This window comes from Typopeltis vanoorti, chromosome 17, assembly GCF_054136105.1.
Source record: "Typopeltis vanoorti isolate ZY-2024b chromosome 17, IOZ_Tvanoo_1.0, whole genome shotgun sequence".
Classification (NCBI taxonomy): domain Eukaryota; kingdom Metazoa; phylum Arthropoda; class Arachnida; order Uropygi; family Thelyphonidae; genus Typopeltis; species Typopeltis vanoorti.
In genome coordinates, this window is record NC_143565.1 from 44,207,713 (window position 1) to 44,222,722 (window position 15,010).

At 34.7% G+C, this 15,010-nt stretch overlaps 1 non-coding gene and 1 pseudogene across 1 annotated transcript; one reads left to right on the forward strand and one right to left on the reverse strand.

Moving 5' to 3' along the window:
- The first annotated feature begins 7,951 nt into the window (after positions 1-7,951).
- LOC150097337 (U2 spliceosomal RNA) lies at positions 7,952-8,128 on the forward strand (annotated as a pseudogene).
- Positions 8,129-9,639: 1,511 nt separating this feature from the next.
- On the reverse strand, positions 9,640-9,802 carry LOC150097338 (U1 spliceosomal RNA). The gene has a single exon (XR_016549732.1). It is a non-coding gene; the product is annotated as a U1 spliceosomal RNA (small nuclear RNA).
- Between the last annotated feature and the right edge of the window lie 5,208 nt (positions 9,803-15,010).

The following is a 15,010-nucleotide window of genomic DNA, read 5'->3' on the forward strand; positions in this document are numbered from 1 at the left end:
AACAAATCGGCCCTTCAGAACACACGCAATTTACAGACAAAAAAATATTAGTTGTGGTAGTGGTGGAGGTGGGCGGTAGATGGCGTTTCTGGAGACGATTCGTAGTAGAGGTTCGGTGTAGTGGTTGAGACAGTTGTAGGTGTCCTCCCGCGATGAGTCTTCGGACTCCTTGGAGGTGTCACGAATAATAATAATAATAATAATAGTGTTGTTGGGTTGCGGAGTGATGTAGGTCATAAGGCCACTCTGCCCATTTTCTAGATAAATTGGATGAAGAGTTGATATTTGTTTCTTACAGAAGTATTACATCTATATGATTTTACTGCACCTGGTCAAGGACTATTCTATTGCATAAGTCAGAGCACATCCTCTTGCACTGAGAGAAAAAACTCAACGACATTATATATATGAAAAGGTCGATTATAAATTAGCAAATAATATTTGTCCTGGTATTGTATTTGCAGCCATTAATTAGGTAGTAGATACGTTTACACTGTTAACTTCTGCTGCTCTGCTCTGCTCTTTTTGCATTTCAGTTTGAAGTGTAGATCCTGAAGATGAAATATACCTTCTGGGATTCTTGTGGTGTATTTAAGGACTATAGTTAATTAGTAAGGAGAGCCTCACACGTTTTGTTTGAAGGATGACAGGCTTCATGGTTACTTGACCCTCAGCGTGAGCAAGTTCACCTTCAGCTGCTTCCTTTTCTAAGTCATGGAAGTACAGTTTTCTCATCGTCTATATATACACTGGTGTCCAAAAGCTAAGGACGAGCTTTTCACCTGTATATAAAAAAAATTTCATGACTACAGCCAAATGTGGAACTAAATTTATTGCTAGCATACTAATAAATTATATTACAAAAAAATGCGTTACAAATTTCATACAAATTAAATTGCAATATGTTTTTGGCAAAAAAACAAATTTCCTAAGGATGTAACTAAGGAATTAATGTACATTGCTTACAGAAAACTATGCGGAGAGATATTTCAGTATGGAATGTCAACTCTGTACTGCGATGCAGCCCTCACAACGTCGCACCATGCTTAGTACCAATTGATTCAGGAATTCTTGAGGAAAACTGGCCCACTCCTTCTTCAGAGCAAGGATAAGTTCGTCTTTGTTTTCTGGAGGAGAATTTCGAACAGCAATGGGTTCTCCCTATTGCTCCGAAACGTGTTCTATGGCGAGGAGATATGGGGATTGGGCTGACCACTCGATTCGATTAATATCTTCGGTCTCCAGAAGTATCTCCACTGCTCATGTACGATGTTGTGGCACTGTTATCGATTAAAATTAATTCTTCATTTACAGCATCACGGAACAGTCGAACATGACGTTGAAGAACTTCGTTGCAATATCGTTCACCAGTCATCGTCCCTTTGTCTAGCATTTGTAGCTGGGCATGCTCATTAAGCATAATCTCTCCCCCACATCATAACCCTAGCACCGCCGTAGCTATCCCTTTCAAGAACATTCTCTCGATGTTAAGCAGTACCACTTTCACACCAGATCAAGTGTCGTCCAGAATCGGAGGACAAACTAAACGACTGCCATCTGTAAAGGGTATATTAGGCCATTAGTGTCTTGTCCAATTTTATATGAATACAAAAACCACTGAAAAGGTCCTCTACTATGAGCTGTGGATAAAGGGACGCAGAGTGCAGTCCTTTAGATATATACGCCTACTTGACGCAGATATCTTGTCACAGTTTGTCGAGATATCCGAGTACTTGTGCTTGAATGGCTCCAACTTGCAAGCTGACCTGCCATAAGACATCGATTAAGTTTTTCTGTTATAACCTAAAACCTCTCTTCATGCTTTATGGTAGAGGTCGAACACATTCCATTTTGAACACATTCCATTGGTTTGAAACGCTATCAAGAGCTGGATATAATGCTTTGGGAGATTCCAAACTCTCTGGAATTACTGCGGCTTTCTGGAATTACTTCAAGCTTTTCAATAATTCTTCCCCACGTGAAATCATCTGTTTGCAACTTTATTCCTTCACGAAAAGAGCTTCCTTCAAACACAGTTCTCTTATCGCAGCATTTTGCCTTTTATCCTGTTGAGTGCTACCATGTACCCTTTCGCGCGCGATTCGCAAATTTGAATGTGTATCCACTTTCTACTTGAAATCGTCAGATCAAGCTCATCGTTAGTTGCAAATACCTAAGAGGAGAAACGTTCCTTCCTTTATTGAAGCAATTATAATTCAAGTCTTTCCAATCAAAGGGTACTTTCACCATTCCGTGGTGAAGTGGGAGGAAATTTAAGAATCTTAAAATACAGTTGTGTTTGCAAAGTACACCGTTGAATACCGAATACAGTTTGTCGAGATTAAAAGTGTCAATAGCGTTAACAGCAGATGAACACTGTTGGCATTTCGATACCAGCGGACGATGCCACAATTAATAAACTGAGTGAAAACGTTTCAATTTTTGTATAATAATGAACAGAAAAATAGTGAAAGAAAGTCTGCCATCACATATATGGACATGTTGAACAAACAAAATAAATTAATTAAAATATCTGCTAATTTTTTAATTAATTATTTTTTTTAATTTAAGGTTGCATTTTAACCTCGTGATGATCCATAACACTAGATCGAATGGAAGTTCAATTTTTGGTGTACGATTAAAGAAACCTTTCCTGGGCTTCAATTTTTCCAGCTATTCTTTTTCCGAGATTTATTCCAGCTTTAGAAAATTCAGTAGCGCTTCCTCCCTCCTCCCCAACCCTCACGGAAACTCGTGTTTTTACAGCAAACATGCATTTCAGAAAATTTTGGAGAATTAATTTGCGAATTCATTTAGTGCTTGCAGTTTTATAGGTCATAGCTAGACGGAAAAGGGCAACATTAATATGAAAAAATATTACTTTAGCGCACACGTTGAGTCAAGACTGAAACAAGACTGAAAACTTGCGAACAAAATGTTTTAAATACATACAAGCGCCGACAAAATTAGAGGGAACATCGGCAACTACTAAGAAAAATTGTGAAATTGTGGAGGGGAAGCTTGAAGAAGAACAAGCTGGATTCAAGCCAAATAGAGGCTGTCAGGATCAGATTTTCACTTTAACAAATAGTTGAGAAATCATGGGAATATAACAAGATTTGTATTTAAGTTTTGCAGTTCTGGAAAAGGCATATGACAAGGTGCCAAGAGGAAAGCTATTTAAAACGCTACAGTTATATGGTGTTAATGGGGCATTATATCAAGCAATACTTAGTCTACATTTAAAATGTAAGTCAGTAGTTAAAATTGAAAGATAATATAGGAAGATGGTTTAATGTTAAATCTGGTGTCAGTCAAGGATGTACATTATTCCCTCTGTTATTCATTATCTATATGGATCACATTATGAAGGAAAGTGGTATTAAATATGATATCAAAATTGGAGATGTTAATCTCAGCTCTTTGCTTTATGTAGATGATGTTATACTTTTAAATGAAATCAGCACAAGTCCGCAAGATTCCCTGACTAAATTGAATAACTGTTATAATAAATCGGTGTGAAAATCAGTAATAACAATACATAGACAATGAAAATAGGCAGAAACATTGAAAATATCAACTGCATTGTGAATGGAGAACCTATAGAACAAGTAAAACATTTCAGCTATTTAAACACAATTTTATTGAAGATGGCAAATTAAATATGGGAATAGCAAAAAGCAGAAGTCAACCAGATGTCATATGGATAAATTTATATAGAATAAGGGAGAAATTAGTTAAAACATTAAACTAGTTGTATACAAGACAATGTTCAAACCAGTTTTAACTTATGAATCTGAGAGCTTGGTTAGAAATAAAACACTTGATCATATACTACAGACCACAGATATAAGAGTTTTAAGAAAGATTACAGAGTAAACTGATGGCATTAATGAGGATATAAGGGGGGGGGGGAATGATATTAGGAAAGAACTTGACATTGTTAGCATTCTGGAATGATAGTGGAGCTGATTTCAGGTGGTGGAACACTTGAACAGAATGAGAGAGGAAAGATTAGCAAAACATGTATTCTCTGCCAGGATGGCAAGAAAAAGACCCAGAGGAACACCAACATCTTGGTGGATTGATACAATAAAAAGTACCTTAGAAGATAAAAATATAAGATCTAGCAATATTGGAGTGTTCACAGAAAATAGCTTAATTTGGAGGAAACGTTTTCATGCACTATCATTATAATATCTTGTACATCCCTTCAGGGTGCATGTTAGGAATTTGATGATGATGATGATGATGATGAGAATTGAAGTAGTAGTTGGACTGCAGAAAGATTAGCAAAACATGTATTCTCTGCCAGGATGGCAAGAAAAAGACTAAAAGGAAGACCAAGATATTGGTGGATTGATACGATAAAAAGTACCTTAGATAAAAATATAAGATTTGGCAATATTGGGGTGTTGACAGATAATAGCTCAATTTGGAGGAAACTTTTTCATGTAGTGCCATTATAATATCCTGTATATCCCTTCAGGATGCATGTTAGGAATTTGATGATGATGAGAATTGAAGCAATAGTTGGAGGTCGGAAAGGAGGAGTAGAAGTTACGGAGGTTATCCCATTAGGCATACTTGTAGTGCCAAAGGACATGAGAATGAGAACTGTTGGTTGAAGGTTGTTATGTGATAAAGGAGACTTTTATGAGGTTGTGGTCTGAGTTACCAAAAGGAGAACTGATATCTACAGTATATTAGGAAAGGAAGCTTTGTGTTAAGAAGAGATATAATGTGTTGGCAAATTGAAGGTGGATGTCAGGTATTCTGGGAGGGCTGACGAACTGTGATAGGCATTACTAACGGCAAATAGTTTTGTGTAACTGCCTGCTTGGACGGTGAAACTGAATAAGGAAGACAATTTGAGTTTTGGCAGGTGAAGTCCCAAAATTACTTAATATTAAAGAATTTCAGTTGCAGAAAATTGAGAGAGAGAGTTAAAGAGGCCAGAGTGCTTATTTCTGAATGAGTGTGACTTGTTAATCTTGTATTCCTTCAGAATTATGGATGGTTATGTTGCGTAAAGTTCGTTGGAAGAACAACTACGAAATGAAGTATAAATAGTACTATTTTCTATGCGTTTGTATATATATATATATATATATATATAAAACTGAGTTTTCATGACAGACCAATGGGATTATTTTCCCTTCCAGAATATTCAGGTTTTTAATCAGGTAACCTCGGTAAAAATCGACCATAGAAAAATTGCACTGTTTCAAAATGTACACTCATCATCATTTTCGTTCATACGGAGTATGAACGAAAATGATGAGAGCAAATTGTCCAAGCCTACGACGTGTTTGGGGGAAGTTTGTTCATCGTTTTCGTAAGTGTGCTTCAAGCAATAGTGCCATCATTGCCTTAATCGGGAGGTTCCGGCATACCGGGAGTGATCTCCCTGGGAGGCTGATTTCGAGATTCACAGAATTCCCGTACTCTTCACGTTTTGCTGATCTCACTTCATTTGATGTGATCGTATGGGGTATACGTTGCTTGACCACACGAAGGAAGACCTGGGTTCGAATCTAGTCGCCGACAAGAAGAACATTTTCTAAGCCTTTTTTCAACCTCTTCCAGAGTTAGCCGATCTCTTGCACTAGTAAGCGGGTTTTTTCTCCCGAAACTCGGGTTTGTCGTTCCGTAAACTCAATAAAATCGACCCTCGAACTCACACTATTTTCAGGCATTAAAAATAATGTATTGTGTTTGGGCTACGGACCTCGTTTATTTTTGTTTTGCCGCCTTTGTTGGCCGAGTGGTTAGCGTATCCGTTCTCCAGCCAAAAGGTTAGGGGTTGTAATCCCGCTGTGGGCATGGATGTTTGTGAATGTCTGTGAAAATACTAGTGGTGGTGGGCGGTAGATGGCGTTGGTGTAGTTGATGATTGTAGTCGCGGTTCGTTGTAGTTGGTGAATTGAGTGGTGAGAGAGAGAGAGAGAGAGAGAGAGAGAGAGAGAGCTGTACAGTAGATGCCCTCCCTTGATGCGTCCTTAGACTCCCTGGAGATGTCATGTAGTAATAATAGTAATAATATTGAAGGATGGGTATTCCATTATGACCCACCTTCAAACCTTGATGAACTAAGGGATAAAATTACATGATGTGTCCAGCAGATACCTCGACCCTTGTTCTCCAAGATGGCAGAGAACCTTCGCATGCGCTACGAAACATGTCTTGAAACACAAGGTGCCCATTTCGAGCATATAATCTACCGTCGTTAAAGCTTTATTCTACAAAGATTCCACTGATAGTTGTGGATGTACATATCGTCATGGGTAAACATATATTTCTTCGTTAATTAACCCGTTTACTCCATAACATATATCGTAGTAGTTATTCAGCACTTTTTTTTTTGCGTCATACTGTATATATAATAAATATTTATACACTATGGAAAATGATTTATTTTATCGGTTACAATTATTACAAAAAATACAACTAAATTAAAAATGTTTATTAATTTAATAAAACCACAAATAAATAGCAAATAAAACCATAGCACCAAATATGGGTTTATCCTTTTGAGTTCCCTAGATTTAATGAAAAATTTCCTCAAGATGAGGGCAAAAATGACAACGAGAAAAGTCGAAACCCATGAAGTAAGAACAGTATCTGGCTGACCGAATTAACAGGCCATATTCTGTCATCCACTTTAGTAAGAGCAAAACTGAACAGAACTGTCCTGTCTCCCAAACCAAAAGTTCCTTCTTGGTTTTTCCATAGAAAGATAACGTATTCGAAGCTCTGAGCAAACGCGTATTTGTAAAGTAATTCAAAATGATCATGTCAAAGCTTTAGCCCTTCCCCCCCCCCCCACCTTTGCCACGAGTTGCCTCAATACTCTAAAATAATGCATGTCAAGCTAAGATGTGGCTCAAACTTCAAGTGTAATTCAAAAGCACATTGGGAAAAAAGAGCCTAAAAGGTTTCATTTCTCATTAAAGGTACAAGGCATATTAAAAATTTATTAACACATAATACTTATTAAAGTTGTTTCTTTATAGAGCCAGTATGTGGCGTTTCCACTCCGCGCTAGGCCACCCTTAGAATGACGTAGGTTCGATTCTAGCCGTCGATTAGAGGAACTTCTTCTAAGCCTTTCTTCGACCGGTTCCCGAGTAAGTCGATCTCTGGCAAGGGCAAGTGGGTTTTCTGTCCCAGAAAATCGGGTTTTTCGCCATGTAAACTGAATAAAATCGACCGTAGAACCCACAGTATTTCAGACACTAAAATATTATGTTAGATGTAGGGATGTAGGGACTTGTCACGTTTTCTCTTCATTGTCTGCCTTTTAAAATTAGTGATAAGTCTTGGGCCCTTTTAAAATTAGTGATAAGTCTTGGGCCCTTTTAAAATTAGTGATAAGGGAATAAAAGCATTAGCTGATTTTTTAATTGTTTTATAACAGTTTAAAAATTGTAGCAAAATTTTTTTGCTACTTGAAAAGTTTCGAAAGAAATAGACGACTTAGAAGAATACATGTATTTAATGAGAGTTCTTGGTATTGTAGCACCTAAATGATGAATTAACTCTGTCCAAGATCTCGAGTTTCAGGGTATCATCATTTGTCTTTCCTGAGTCAAGATATAAAAAGAAATATTTTTGAAAAACATTAGTTTTTCAAACTGTGGGTCGCAACCCGTTAGTGAGTCTAGAAACTAGTTTAGCAGGTTATGACCAGCATTTTTTAAATGAGATAGAATAGAAAAGATCTGTGTATCTCATAGATTTCATAGCTTTAACACGTTCACGCTGTAAAATTAGTATTGGTGAAGTCTTAATGATACGGAAAAAAAAAATCTCATATATGTGTATATAGTTCAATATCAAGGCACAAAGGTGGCATAAGTAAGCTTCAAACACTTTCGGCCTATCAAAAATCAGTTTAATAATATCCTTAAGCCAGTATCAGGTTTTAAGCTGATAAGAACAGATCTTCACATTTTCGCCTGTCTTTTGGCTATGATCAAAGTGTAGTTATACGTTATTATCAACTTAATAGTTTATACGGGGTCCCAAGATATTAAACTGATTTTTCGGTGACTAAGTGCTTGGCGTTTGCCGCACCTTTATTACGAGTTGCCCTGATATTGTAGTACAGCACTGCTAAGGTGCTGTACTACAATATCAGTTGTTCACTGCTGGGGTATCGATACTCGTCGTTTTGGCAAAGATCAGTGTAGCGTATATTCACACACACACACACACACACACACACACACACACACACACACACACACACACACACACACACACACACACACACACACACACACATATATATGCCATGTATATATGAACAATACGAACATATATATTAAGCCAATGTTGAGAGAACTTAACTCACATATTCATATAATTGTGTGTGCCGGGTTGCGATGTGAAATATATTTCTTATTGTGGATTTCAGTCAGCAAATAACACTGATCTAAAGCATATGTATTTTTGTGCATATTTTCATAAAAAGAATTTTAAATGTAGACTTGTTATAAACAGATTTTAACCAAATCGAAACATATGTATAAATATAAGTAAAATATCTGTTTTGGGCTATTTGCTGCAACACAGTATGAACATTTTGTATCATACTTCACACGTTTCTGACGCGCGACAAATGTATAAGAAATTATTCTATGCATAAAGAGCAATATATCAGAATTTTATTAACACAAGAATAAATGCAAATAGTCTTCGGAATATAGCTGCAGTTCAAAGTGCACACGCTTGTACAGCTTTCAGAATGGATACCCACCCCTCAAGGTCACATGGAAAACAGTATTTAAAACTTCAGGGATGCCAATGAAATGTCACTTTAGCATTATAAAGGCACTCGTATGCTTTAAAATGTTTAATCTAATTATGCAAATTGTGGTTTCATGCCTCTGAAAAATATTTTATATTAACACAAGAATAAATGCAAATATTTTATATTAACACAAGAATAAATGCAAATAGTCTTCGGAATAGCACACGTTTGTACAACTTTCAGAATGGATACCCACCCCTAAGGTGACATAGAAAACCAATGAAATGTCACTTTTACCGTAGAGTAGCGATTTAATATATATAATATAATATATAATATAATATAATTTTCAATATACCCATAAGTCAAAAAAGCAGCAAGCAATGTCTTTCTTTTGTATTTTTCAAACAAAGGGGATAGCGCTACCACTACCAAAAATTTCAATTTGCTTTCAAATTGAAATTATATATATATCAACGAATTTCTAAAATAAGATTTGTAAAGTGATTCATTTTAATCTTTAGTAAATCACAACTCTTGTACTATATTTTTAAAATCAGTCTTTTTAAAAACCTCTTAAGCTTTTCTACGCAATAATTTTTAATTATGATATGATTTCTAAATCGTTTTTAATTTTAATGTTTAAAAATTCAATGTACAATACAATATGTATTATTTAAAAAAGAGGTTACAAACTTTCAAAAAGCATGTATTTTTAAAATTAAACTTGGAAAATTTCTTTCTCTGCATTACATATACGAAATATATATATATATATATATATATATACGAAATATATATAGACTTTCTTGTTGAAATCTATCTATCTATTCAACGAGAACGAAGAAAATGTATGAATGCTATTTTTTGATTCTAAAAGAAAGGGATAGCGCGAACGCAGTCCCCACTACCAAAAATTCCACACTCCATCTATCCCAGTTTGGGAAAGTGGCAGAAGTCAACCAACCCGTGTGTGCAATGGGTCAATCTCTTTCTGGGCAAACTTCCTTGAAGATCAAAGTTTTGCCAGCGCCAGGTAAGTATGCTAAACCCACTCTTTCTTCACCTATACTATAAAAGTTATATGAATTAAAAAATGGTGTATACAACATAAAAGAAACATTTTTGTGTTTTTTCGAATCAGCAATATCTTGAGTAATTCTAAATATAACTTCCTTTCAAATTCTTAATAAATTATATTAATTAAGGAAAAATAATTTCCTTATAAATGAGTTATATGGTATATTTTCGAATATAGTTCCATTTATACTAAATCTTGAAAAATAACAATGGATGAACTGGACAAGTATTTTTAGCTATAGAATAAGTATGATTCTTTATCTTAGCTATGTTTCAGACACTAGAGTTCAAAGGCAGTTGACAAAAGCGCATGAGGACAGATTGAAGTCATATAATCTGAAGTTTAGCAGATATGATCCATCGCCTCCCCTCTGCCAAAGTCATATCTGACTAAGATATGATACGGTTGGTATTTAGCAATCTATTCGGTAAATAGAACTCAGCACCTTTCAAGTTTTGAGCAGTATAATATTACATTATAATGTAATATTATATTATAATGACATAATTACATTATAATGTAATATTATAATTATCATAGATAATTATCTATGATAACATAGATAATGTAATCATAATATACAGCGTAATTTATAATTTATATTATATTATATTATATTATTATAAATAGAAACTAAGGATGCACTAATTGTTTTTTAAAATGTTATCTGTTTTTCGAATTTTAAATAAATATTTTTCTAAGAAACACGATCTTACATGCGAATCAATTTTTCTAACAGAATCTGAAGACTTCTTGGGTCTCTTATTTAGGTTTTTTTGTAATTTATTTTTTTAAGTGGTTCCCACCCACGGAAGGTTATTACAAACCACGTCATCGTCCGAGCAATTCAGGTATAGGCTTTTTAAAGACTTGTTCCTGCTCTGCAGATGAAGTTGATCTTTCCACCTTAATCGTGGACGTCCGCGATTTTTTTTTTTTTTTTTGCTATTTCATTTAGATGGTTAGTTGCAATTTGGGGTTTATCTTCTGAATTTGAAATTAGTACCTGATCATCTGCATAAAGTATTGTATTTAGCTGTATATTATTTGTTAGTTTAATTCCATCTTTGACAGTTGTTTTCCATTCTTTTAGGATTCTGTTTATATAAATGTTGAATAGGATTGGGGATAAGCCACAACCTTGTCTTATTCCTTTATTTATAGTTATAGATTTTGAAAATATTCTATCTGCAAATTCGATGCAAATTTTTATTTCTCTGTATTGACTTTTTATTACATTAATTAATTGAGGAGGTATTTTATCATCTTGTAATATTTTCCAGAGTAGATTTCAATTCAAGTTATCATACACCTTTTCGTAGTCAATAAATAGAAGAAAAGTGGGCAGGTTAAATTCTTTTCTTTTTTCTATGATCTGTTGCATTGCGAAAGAGGCATCTGTTGCATTGCGAAAGAGGCATCTGTGCATCCTCTCCCTCTTCTAAAACCACACTGTTCTTCTTCTTCTAAATAATTTTCTGTATATTTAATTAGTCTGTTCTTTAAGATGTTTGCATATAGTTTAGATGCTGGTATTAAGAGAGTAATGCCTTTGTAATTTCCGCATTTTTCCTTGGGACTTTTTTTGTGAATATTTATTACTGCTCCAGTTTCTCATTCTTTTGGGATCTTTTGAGATTTCCAGATATTATTGAAAAGTTTAAGTAGATTTTATTTTAAGCTATTGTCTGCACATTTAAGGAGCTCAACGCATATTCCATCCAGGCCTGGGCTTTTTCTATTTCTTGAGTTTTTAAACTCTTTTTTTCTAATTCTTCCATTGCTATTTCTTCAGTGCTTTCCTGAGCATTGATATCTATAAGGAAGATGAGATGAGATGAGATGATGTTTTTCATTCCACAATGTTTTATAGTGGAATTCTATCCAGTCCGTTTTGGAAATTAGATTATTTCTTAATTGGTCATTTTCTGCTGTGAAAATTTTAAAACCTCTTCTTTGTGGTCCAGTGATATCCTACTCTGATGATTTAACATATTTACTCCAATCTTCTCTTCGTATACTATTAGCAAACCTAATAGTATACCATGGGTGGGTTAAGGATTTTTTCCCCTATTTTTATCAATTTTATGTTTTTTATTTATTTTTACAGTATACAATATACAGTAATTAAATGTCGTAATTAAAATAAATCGTGCTAAAAATTAATATAAATATATAAACTAGAAATATAACTAATCTATCTAGTTTATAAGATATAAACTAGAAGAAATCATCCGGCAACTGTATTATAATTGGTTCCATTTTACGACATTCCTATCAAGCATCGAAGTTATTTATTGATAATAATAATTATCAATTATTCTCATCTCATTTTCCCTCTTTTACCTTGCGGTGTCGAGGATTTATTAATCATCGGACCTCAAACCGTTCACAGGATAAGGTGGTCAGCACTACGCTCCGGTGTATCCTATGTCCTGTAGTGTTGAGTTCTCAAAGCCGATCTGCCTGCTTTGCGGGATGAAACCCCCCCCCCCAGATAAACTGGGGCAAAAACCCTGCTGTCCACGCCCAAGACTGGCTAACTTGACTATGGCTGAGGAAGATCCCTCAGCTCCTCACATCACCGACGGGAATCGAACCCGGGACACTCCTTCCCTAGGCATATGGTTGCGAAGCGCACAGCCACTAGGTTATATTTTATTAACCATAAAGCATCTACGTACAATCCAAATAAATATATATACATTTGTACATAGAATGCTTATTCTAATTGACATTTTGATTTACATTTCTTGATCTTAATAATATATATTATGTACAATTTATTTTTCCTTATTTTTAACATTAGTAGTCTGCTCAGTGTCTGCTTCTTCCTACAGTCCTTTTTACATGATTTGAGCAGTATTTTTCTTTTAAAGTAACATAACTTTACTATCCATGGAATTCTGTATTATGAATTTAAGTTACCAGTCATTACATTTCTGTTTCCATAATTCATATTTCCTTTTTATAATGAAATTCCTATAAGAGACACATTTCCTTAAACCTATGTAAGGTTTGTTTTAAAATATACAACAATGGATTTTATATTGTTAACTAATCTGACAATATTCATATATAAATATACATATTTATACATGTATGTACATATACGCACATATACATATATACCTATTACTATTTTACATATAATACGTCTTCTATGCATATGACTATTTTACTTATAATACATATAATTATTCTTTCGGAGACACTTCTTTATAGCCCTTTGTTATGTTTGACTTGACACTTTTACATTTGGACTGTAAACATTTTGGATTGTACATTATACATTTACAGTATAATGTACATTTTGGATTGTACATTGTATACAGTTTGGATTATACAGATATAGTTTGGATTATACATTATTAACTTATCATGAAGTGTTAAGCGCTATTTACATATACCATATTTATACATACACATGTAGTTATTTTACATATCATAAATATTCTTAACATATAATTACTAAAACTTGTTTTTGCATATTATTACATGATTTATTGCTTCATTATTATCATTTTCAGATTACAAATGTCTATACATATGTAGTATTTGTTTTAACATAGAAGGAGAGGGTTACATTTTGGCAGATATTTGAGTTACCCACAGGATCAGCAAAATGTCATCAAGTTCTTCCACTATATAAACTGTCATTGACATTTTTTGATACATAAAAATAAACTACAACCTCTATAATTGACAAATATTATGCACAGAACTACAACTAATTATAGTATAAAGCAATTAATGTACAAGTGGTTATACAGCTTAATGAAAAAGTTTACAATATGCTTTTCTTTCTCTTATGTATATTTATTTTATCGTGTATATGTGTGTTTTATGCTTCTTTTTTAAATTTATGGTGGGTCCTTTATTTCTATGATTTGCAGTTGTTCTTCGAATTCTGAGATGAGACCTACTTGCTGCCATTGGTGTTTTGTTATTTGTTTCTGTTTATGGTATCTGTGATTGTTTCTTTTAATATGTTGTTTATTTTCCTGAGTATGTCTGGTCCTGTTTCCCTTCCGTAAATTTTGTTGCATCTGTATGTCCAAATCGAGTACATGGTTGTTATAATAATGATTGCTTTAGTTGTGTTAATGTTTCCTTCGTTTAACCAGTATAATGTGTGTTCTGTAAGGGGTTGTTTGTGTTTTATGAATGTTTGAATCGTGTTCCATATTCGGGAGGTGTGAGGACAGTACATCATTAAGTGGTAAAGTGTTTCTGGTTGGGGGAAAAAATGACATCTGGAGGGGCCTTGAAGAGGGATCCCTTTCGCTGTGCACCATATTTTGGTGGGCAAACAAGCGTGGTGTACTTTGTAGTAGAAGGTTTTTAATTTGGGGTTTATGGGCAGATTGAAAGCTTTTTTAAGTGCCTTTGATAGTCTTAATGTCCTTCTTTCAATCTCCCAGTGTTGTGGTGGTGGTATAACTGTGCGCGTGAGTTTGATGTGTGCTGCTTTAGGTCTCATCTTCAAGAATTCGTTTATTCCTAAGTATTTGTTAACGAAGTTGTAACCTTCCGCAATCTCGTGGAACATTCTTGGTGTTTTGCCACTCGAACGCGGAATGGAACATATTACTTTGTCGGGCATTATCTTCTGCATATAATATATTATATATGCGCTCCACGCTTTTTCCTCCGTGTAAGCTCTCTGTATGATTTTTGCTCTCGCACTTAGAGTTTTTAGGTGTACGTTTATTAAGCCGAGTCCTCCCGCCTCAATGTCATGGAATATTGTGGATCTTCTGATGGGTTCGTATTTGGAACCCCAGATGAATTTTGCGCACTCTCTGTATTCTGTCTACTGCTTGACCGTTGTAGTTGGTATTGTTCATGAGGTACCATATCTTAGACAGTAGGTATTGATTGCATATTTTAGCTTTACTTGTTAGTGATAGTTGTCTGTGTCTCATCTGTGTAATTTTCTTGGTTATTTTTGTATGTGCAAGCTCCCATTGTGTGTTGTGTTGGATTTGTTCCCCTATGACGATCCCCAGTAGTGGTAGGTGTTTGTCTATTTTTATGTCGTTCGGCATGGTAGGCCTTTGTACCCACCTGCCGACGAACATCGCATGGCACTTGTGAAGGTTTACTTTCAGTGCTGACGCTTTTTCAAATTTTTTGAGTATGTTGTGTGCGAGTGTGAAGGACTCGGC